The sequence below is a fragment of the Carlito syrichta genome, unplaced genomic scaffold (genome assembly GCF_000164805.1).
Source record: "Carlito syrichta isolate Samal-C Ts95f unplaced genomic scaffold, Tarsius_syrichta-2.0.1 Scaffold298003, whole genome shotgun sequence".
Lineage (NCBI taxonomy): Eukaryota > Metazoa > Chordata > Mammalia > Primates > Tarsiidae > Carlito > Carlito syrichta.
In genome coordinates this window covers 817-10,413 of record NW_007242099.1, presented here as the reverse complement: position 1 = coordinate 10,413, position 9,597 = coordinate 817, and the positions used below count along the sequence as shown (strand labels likewise).

Sequence of the window (9,597 nt, the reverse complement as noted above, 5' to 3'; positions counted from 1 at the left end):
TAGGGCTGTAAAACCACTCATGGGGTGCCATGCTCACCACCACGTGGGGGTTGGGGAGCTCATCAGAAGCCCAAACCTTGCCATCATACAATAAATCTGTGTAACAAATTTTTGCATGTACCCTTTGAATCTAAAATAAAGTAAAATTAATTTTTAAAAGATTTAAAAATTTTTGAATAACAGTGAATTAAGATAAATTCTTGGAAAAATGAATGAAGCCTTCATATATTTTTGCCAAAATAATTGTGTTTATGAACCTACTGCAAAAGTCAGAGTGTGGCCATATCATGCTATCATATAATTTTGTCAAAAATTATGCAAAAACCCTCTTCTATCTAGTCTTTGTTCTAAGTAGTACATGCTTGCATTGATAACTTAAAATTTGTTATGCATAGAATAAAATAACTTTACTTCTATTTTTTTTTTAAAGTCAGAGTCCTACTCTGTTGCCCAGGCTGGAGTACACTAGCACACTCACGGCTACCCCATAGTCGACCTTCTGGGCTCAGGTGATCTTTCTACCTCAGCCTTCCAAGTAGCCGGAACTATAAGTGTGCACTACCACCCCCGGCTGCTAATTTTTTGATTTATTGTAGAAATGAGGTCTTGCCAAGTTGCCCAGGCTGTTCTCAAACCATGGGCTCAGGCAATCCACTCACCTTGGCCTCCCAAAGTGCTGGGATTACAGGCTTGAGCCACAGTGCCTGTCCAACTTTACTTCTTAAACTGTAATCTATAAAATTTGGTCCCCAATGCAAAGTGAATTTTTTATAAGCCTTTTTCTAGTGTAAATTATTCTCAGGTATCTTATTTTTTCTATCTCTTTGATCTGGCATAGGGCAGCCTGGGACAATGGAAAGAACAGGGGGTTGTGAGTAAGCTGAGAAAGGCTGGAGTCCCCACTTTGCTTTTGAAATCAGAGAGTTGGGCAAAACTATGCCTCTAGCTAAAAACCTCTGAGTAAATATATATTTTTCAAAAATGGTAAGGATTTAATCAGATAGGCTTGTTATGGAATAATTATAATGCTTCCAATGTTCTGCTGGACTTCGGGTCATACAAAAGTGAATGGGATTGTGCTTTTAATTTGGGTCTCTGCCTGCTTGTTGTTGGTGTGTAGGAATGCAACTGTCTTTTGCACATTGTTTTGTACCCTGAGACTTTGCCAAAGTCCTTTATCAGTGCAAGCAGGTTTTTAATGGATTCTCTTGGATTTTCAAGGTATAGGATCATATCAACAGCAAAGAGGAATAACTTGACTTCCTCTTTTCCTGTGTGGATACCCCTGATTTCCCTCTCTTGTCTAATTGCCCTAACTAGGGCTTCCAATACAATGTTGAACAAGTTTTCAGGAAAAATGTTTCCCAGTTTTCAGAAAAAATGTTTCCAGATTCTGTCCATTTAGCAGTATGTTAGCTGTGGGTTTATTGTAGATTGTACTTGCTATTTTGAGGTATGTTCCTTTATACATAGGCGTTTGAGGATTTTTATGAAGGGATGTTGGATTTTATCAAAAGCTTTTTCTGCATCTAATGAGATAATCATGTTCTTGTTTTTCACATCTGTTCATATATTTAATTACATTTATGGTCTTGCAAATGTTGAACCAGCCCTGCATCCTGGTTTTGGTCATGGTTGATGATTTTTGAGATATGTTTTTGGATCCAGTTTGTTAGAATCTTGTTGATGATTTTTACACCTAGGTTCATAAGGGGTATTGGCTTGTAGTTCTCTTTTTTTGTTCTTTACCTGGTTTGGGTATCAGTGTGATGTTAGCTTCGTAAAATAATTTGGGGAGAATTCTGTCTTTCTCAATTGCCTGGAATACTTTCGATAGGATTGGTATCAGCTCCTTCTTGTTTGTTTTGTAGGATTCTACTGGAAAGCCATCTGGTCCAGAGCATTTTTTTGTAGGTAGTTTTTGTGTGACAGAGTCAATTTTCTGGGTTGTTATTGGCTTATTTAGTGTCTCAGTGTCTTCTTATTTCAGCCTAGGGAGGTTGTGTGATGTCAGAAAGTTCTCCATTTCATTTAGGTTATCAAGTTTGTTTCCATATAACTGTACATAGTAACCTCTGATAATCTTTTATATTTCTTCAGGGTCAGTTGTGATTTGATCTTTTGTATTTCTGATTGTGTTTATTTGGGCTTTTTTCCCTCTTTTTCTTGGTCATTCTGGCTAGAGGTTCATCAATCTTGTTAATTCTTTCAAAGAACCAGCTTTTTGTTTTGTTGATGTGTTCTATGATATTTTTGTCTTCTATGTCCTGTATTTGGGCTCGTATTTTGTTGATTTGGATCCTTTGCTAAAGTTGGGGTTTTGGTGGTCTTCTCTTCCAACTCCCTTAGGTGATTTGTTAGGCTCTCAACTTGTGATCTTTCCATTTTCTTGATGTGTGCTCGCAGAGATATAAATTCCCCTCTGAGAACTTTTTTCTTGGCATCCTAGAGGTTTTTGGTAAGATGTGTCTTCATTTTCATTTGTTTCCAGGAATCTTTTAATTTGTGCTTTGATTTCAGTGTTGACCCAGTGTTGTTCACCATTATGCTGTTTGGTGTCCATGTCTTTGTGGGCTTTGGAGAAATTTTGTTGGTGTTGATATTTATTTTTATTCCACTGTGGTCTAAGAATGTGCATGGCAAGATTTCAACCTTGAATTTGTTTATGCTTGATTTATGGCCAAGGATGTGAGCGATCTTGGAGTACGTTCCATATAGTGACGAGTAGAATGTATCTTCTGTAGTTGTTGGGTGGAACAATCTGTAGGTATCTATTAAGTCCTTTTGGTCAAGTGTCTAGTTAGGTTCTGGATCTCCTTGTTGATTTTTTTTGCCTTGATGATCAATCTAGGCCTGATAGTTGGGTATTCAAGTTCCCAGTTTAATATTATTAGATTCGGTATCTTTTTTTAGTTTACTGAGTAGTTGCTTTATAAATGCTGGTGCTCCTCTGTTGGGGCATATATAATTTAGGATGGATATTTCTTGTTGATGGATTGAACCTTTTAGCATTATGTAGAGTCCTTTTGTATCCTTTTAAATTTTTAATAGCTTAAAGGTTGTTTCGTCTGATATTAAGATCGCATCTCCTGCCTTCTTTTGTGATCCATTTGCCTGGTAATTCATTTTCCTTTAACTTTGAGTCTGAGTGTATCCCTTATGGTGAGATGAGTGTTCTGGATGCAGCAAATAATTGGGTCATGGTTCTTATGCAATTGCCATTCTGTGTCTTTTTGGTGGAGCATTTAGTCCATTCACATTCAGGTTGATTATTGAAATGTGATTGTTTATACCTATCAGGAGGTTCTTATAAAGTATTTTCTTTGTTTGCTTGTTTTCTTTTGGCTTTGGAGTTGATGTATGTGTGTGTTTTCATGTTTCTTATTGTGCTGTATGCTCTGTTGATTCTGTGTCTGCTGTTCTTTTGTGAAGTGTGTGTCATTCTTTTTTTTCTTTCTTCTGTGTTTAATACCTTTTTAAGTGAGCTGGCCTGGAAGCAATCTCTTAGGGATTGGATATCTAGGAAGGATTTTAATTCTCCATAACTGATGAAGTGGAGCTTGGCTGGGTAGGAAATTCTTGGTTGGAATTGTTTATCTTTGAGGACTTTGAATAATGGACTCCAGTCCCTTCTTGTTTATAGTGTTTCTGCTTATAGGTCTGCTGCTATTCTGATTGATTTTCCCCGGTAGGTAGTCTGATCTTTCTTTCTTGCTGCCTTTAGGATTTTTCTTTTGTGTCTACTTTGTGGAGGTGAATTACTATGTGTCTAGGGGTTGGTCTTCTCATTTGATGTCTTGCGGGGGTTCTCTGTATCTCTTGTGCTTATCTGGTCCCATCTCTGGTGAGATGGGGAAAGTTTTCTTGGATTACCTCCTGGAATACTTGCTCCAAGTTGTTCTCCATTTCCCTTTCTTCTTCTCGGATACCAGTCAGATGTAGGTTTGGCCTCTTGATATAATCTCACATCTCTTGTAGGCTTTGTTCTTTCTTTCTGAGTCTTCTTTCTATGTTTTCTACAGATCGGGTTAATTCTGTGTTCTGGTCTTCAAGTTATGAGATTCTTTCTTCAGCTAGATTAATTCTGCTTTCCATGCTTGTCATCTTATTTATTTCCTGGATGAAATTTTTTATTGCCAAAATCTCTGTTACAAGTTCTTTCAGTGTTGCATCTTGTCTTTTTTGAGTCCTGTTCACTCTTTCTATCCAGTCCCTATTCCTTGTTGTATTCTGGGCCCAGTTATTGGTGACTTCCATTGTTTAGACTCCAAGGTCTGATTTTTCAGGTGTTTTCTCTTTTTTAAACTTGAAATTGCCTGTGGTCTTCCTTTGTTTTTTTCCTCATTTGTGACAGATCTCTTGTTTTTCTCTTTAGTTCCATTACTCAGTGACTTTGGGAGAGGCTTTCCATTCTGATATTTGTTTAGCCCTCTATTCTTCCCTGATTTGGGCTCTGGATTTGTTCTATTTTAAAATAGGACTGTGAGTGGGAAGTGGGAAGCTTTGCTGTCTCTTGTAGTTTTTGAAAGTCGAGTGAGGTAGTGGATGGGGTACTAGTATTCAGAAGCTACTTGCAAATTGCAATGTTCACTGATTGTGGTATGTGTTCCCTGAGACCCACTCCCCACCACCACTCTATATGACAATGCAAAGCAGAAACCAATGCAAAAAACAATTGAACACACACACACATACACACACTCCAAAACAAACTGAAATAACAACATAGTGAAACAAAACAGACAACAACAATAAAAAAACGAAGAAAACTGAACACACATACACACGCCTAGCACAAAGTGAAGGGAGAAGAAAAACAGAAAGACCGGGGGAAAAAAAAAGGAGTTCATATTGAATCCTCACACATATATTGACACACACCTTAAACTCTAAAAAACAAAAATAAAAATAAAAACCCAGAAGAACAAAAGAGCAAAAACAAACCAACAACAATGATAGTATTGAAAGATTAACACTCAGTCATTCATATACACACATAAACAGAAATAAACAGAAAACAACAAACAAAAGAAAGAAACAGAAAAAGAAAAAAAATTGGGGGGTGGGATGCTGATCAACCCTCACATACACATTCATGCACAAAGGAAAAATATTTTAAAAATAGATGAACTAACAAACAGGCAAAAAATTTTTAAAAATTAAAATAAATTAAAAAATTTTAAAAACCCTGCTGTTTTATGGCAGGCTCTGTTATTGTTCCTCTAATCTGGTCTCTCCTGCAGAGCATCCTCTTTCACTCTCTCCCCCATGTCCAGAGCAGGGAAGGAGGAAAGGCAATGGAGGTACGTGGGGCTGTAGTCCTCCCCTCCCACTCTAGTATGGTCAGGGAGATCTCCAGTGGGGAGGTATGAGATTGTCTCTTCCCCAGGTATGTTCTTGTGGGGGTGGGGGGTTGCCCTAGCCAGGCTTATCCTTGAATGGAGTTCTCCTATTGTGACTGATGTCTAGGCTCAGCCTGGGTTTGTCCCTTTCAATCATGGCCCATCTGTGTGGGTCTGATGTTCAGAGGATTGCTGGGGAAGAGGGGGTTTGGGTCAGCCCTGGATTCACCACTAATCTCTTTGGAGTTCTTCCTTGTCCTTTTCTGGCCACACCCTTTGTTCCACAGCTGGATCAGTGTAGGGGCTGGGGTGCCTGGGACTCAGCACTCATTAGGTCCCTCCAAAGTTTGTGCTTTCAGGATATTATCTCTGAGTCACGATCAACCCCTCAGTAGCTGATCCTCCAGTCACCGAGACTGGGTCTGTTGCTCCATCGTGAGCAAGTTGGAGCACTTTCCTGCCCCACCTTCAAGATGGTGGTGGGGTGGCTCTTTTGTCCTTTTTGGTGGGACTCTGCCTCTGGGCTTCCTCTGCAGCTTCTACTGCCAGTGCCTGGCCAGGTGCTGAAGTGGTGAGGCAAAGCCTGGATCTGGCAGTCTCTCCTCTGCAGTGATGAGGCAGAGTCTGGGGCGGTAGTCTCTCCCTGCAACTTCTTCATGGAAAACTTTTGTCCATTTAAAAAAATGGTGCTCAGCTTCTGCAACTTGGGAAGAGCCAGGGAACAAGCAGAGAAGCTGCAGCACCAGCTGTTGTACCAGTGCCCTGGCCACTTGCTCACAAGCCCCCATTTAGTCAGTCTCTCCCAACATTTTCTTTCCAGGAAGGGTTTTGTTGATTAAAAAAAAGTGGTGCTCAGCTTCTGTGTCCCAGGAATCGCTAGGGTCCAAGTCCAGCAGCTGCGGCACCAGCCACTGCATCAGGAGAGCCCTGGCCACTTGCTCCCTAGGCCTCACTCAGCCAGCCACTCACCTGCCCACTCACTCACCAGCATAAAATTTTCCATACACTCACTCACTCACACTGTGACTTGCATAGACTGACTGGCTCAGCCACCATCTTCCTGACTCTTCTGTTTATTTTTATTTAAAAGATTTTTTGTTTTGTTTTTAATAGAGACATAGTCTTGCTATGTGGCCTGGCTGACTTTGAACTCCTGACCTCGAGCAGTCCTCCCATCTGGGCCACCCAAAATGCTGGGATTGCAGGCATGAGACATTGCACTCAGCCATGTTTTATAGTTGATATACAGCATTATCTTGCACATTTCTTATTAGGAGAAACTTGAATATTTTGTGGTTTTGGTATTAATTTGAAAGGAAAACTGTTCCCAGTATTTTCCTTTCAAATTCCTTTCCCAGGTTATTGTTGATATAGAAGAAAGCTGTTGGGGTTGTTTTTTGTGTATTTATCTTCTTTGAAGGTTTTGTTGTGAAGATTAAATTTATTTCCAGAGTCCTTATGAAACCAGTCAGACACGAATCAAGCTTTTATAATAAATTTCTTAAATTAATATTTTTAATATTTTTTTTTGGGATGACAATAGCATTATTGTGATAGTATTAAGTTTTCTTATTTTTATTAAAATTAGCTCTTTTCAAGATTATAACTAACAAATCTCAGTTTTTATTACTATGCAATGGCAAGATGGAAACATGATACTTTAAAATTATTTTTAAACTCCCTATGATCTGTTTTATAGTAAAAAACTATTTTATTAAGAGCTCTTATACTCAAATTCTAAAAGTAATCTTGAGTCTCCGATTGAACTTTGTACTTTAAGATTTTTTTATTTTAATGATATTTACAGGATTAATATAATTTTAATCAATAAATTCTTCTTCATCACTGAAATATGCGCTATTCTTTATTCTTGATCATCTTGAATCATCTGACACTGAGGGACTCCCTGAACTGGGTTTCCACTTTCTTCTTCATTTTTGTCTTGCTAGAATACTATGGCCTGACTGAGCCCATTAAGAACTGGATCTTGCCCTTCATCTTTACTTTCTTCTACTTTCTCAGTTTCCGAAATTTTCTTCTTATTTCTTGCTGCTTTGGAGGTTCATTTTCTCCAAGCTATTTTTAGGGCATGTATAACTTGAGTATTCACTTTTCCCACATTCATAACACTTAGCTTTATCAAAGTGTTTTTGCCTTGAAATGAACCCAGCTGCTCTTCCATTGTCAGTAGCAATGCTTACTTTTGTCACTCAATCAAATCACTGTTAGTTGTTTATTACCCTAGTACAGTTTTATGCAGGGTCTTTATCCAAAAACAAAGTAAATGCAATTCCTTTACTCTTCTTGGTATCTTTATCTTTCATTATAATAACCTTTATACCTTTGCCATACTTTGAAAATATATTGTGCTCTTACTTGGAGCTGATCCATCCCTTGTTTCTTCAGGTGGGATGAGCCTGGGAGACTGCAAGAACACAAGTCCTTGGCTCACTTGGACTCAAGCCTAACTCTTCTTTGCTCTTCACAGTAGTCTTGGCATCATGGGTCTTGGGTAGAGTCACCTACAGAGACAAGATGGAAGCAGCAGCTGCACCTCTTTCTGATTCTGTAGTTTGAAAAATGTATTTCTTAAATGTATACCTTAATGAATGAATGCTCTTATTATTTCTAATGATTTTGTAGTTGGTTACTTTGATTTTTTAGGTTTAAAATAATTTTGTCTGTAAGTAATAATTTTACTCCTTGTCTACTTTTGTACCTCTTATTTATTACATTGTTTCACTGGCCATTGTTTTAAGAACTGTATTACAGTGATTGTCTTGGTCCAGCCTTTAATGGGAATGAAATTGTATTAATTTTTATAATTTATATTTACCAGGGAAATCATACATTTTAACTGTTATTATTATTATTATTTTTGAGTTAGAGTCTCACTCTGTGCCTGGGCTAGAGTGCAGTGGCATGCTCACAGCCACCACAACCTCGACCTGCTGGGCTCAGGTGACCCTTCTGTCTCAACTTTCCAAGTGACTGGAACTACAGGTGTGTACCACCATGCCTGGCTAATTTTTTGATTTATTGTAGAGATGAGGTCTTGTCATGTTGCTCAGGCTGATCTTGAACTCATGGACTCAGGCAATCCTCTCAACTACATCTCCCAAAGTGCTGGTATTACAGGTGTGAGCCACCATGTCTGGCTTTTAACCATATAGTCTATGTATTAGCATAGACTTCTACAAAGTATTTCAAGCTGCTTAATCTGTATCTGTGATCGTAGCTCCTTTCTGTTTCTCCCTCCCCTTTTTAAACACTAACTAGTGACTTATCTAATTTTTAATGAAAATATATTTTTACTACTTTTATTTATTGTAATTAATTTCTACTTTTTTATCACCTGAATTTCTTTTAGAGATGGCAAATCTGAGATGGTCATATATAATTGGAAATACAGATTGAAGTTCATGATGAAGATTTAAACTGGAAACACAGTTTAAAGGGTCATTAGTATCAAAATAATTCCTTGAGGAGCTCCTAGATTTTTTTCTATTTTTTTTTTTGCCCCACAGCCAAACTCCTGGATTCTAAGAGTTCTTTTAAGGGACTGACAGAAAATGAGGGCCTACTTGTTTTCTTTTCCTGCACAGTAGGTATTGTTTATCTAATTGTCCCCTGTCCTGTAGTCTCTTTAACAAGCGGAAACTTGTGTGGGTTAAAATTATTTTTTATTGTGGTAAAAAATTTGGTATTTTAACCGTTTTTCAGTGTATAACACAGTGGCTTTAATTACATTTTGTATGTTGTTCAACCACCACTATAGTATTTCTCAAACCTTTTCATCACCCCAAACAGAAAGTCTATAATCATTAAGCAACAATTCCTCATTTCTCCCTCCCCCACAACCCCTGAGACCCACTAATCTACTTCATCTCTATAAATTTGCCTATTCTAGGACCATTATTAGAAAGACAAAGAACAACAGATGTTGACATTGTTGAAGAGAAAAGGGATTGCTCTCCATTATTGGCGGGATTGTAAACTAGTTCAACCTCTGTGGAAAACAGTATGGCGATTTCTCAAAGAACTAAAAATCGAATTACCATTTGACCCAGCAATCCCACTACTAGGGATCTACCCAAAGGAAAAATAATCAATATATTAAAAAAGATACCTGTACTTGTGTGTTCATTGTAGCACTATTCACAGTAGCAAAATCATGGAACCAACCTGAGTGCCCACCAACAATTGACTGGATAAAGAAAATGTTATACACACACACACACACACACACACACAC

The 9,597-nt window shown here is 38.1% G+C and overlaps 1 pseudogene; it reads right to left on the bottom strand.

The window, feature by feature from the left end:
* Positions 1 to 7,162: 7,162 nt before the first annotated feature.
* Positions 7,163 to 7,711, bottom strand: LOC103256929 (annotated as a pseudogene).
* Between the last annotated feature and the right edge of the window lie 1,886 nt (positions 7,712 to 9,597).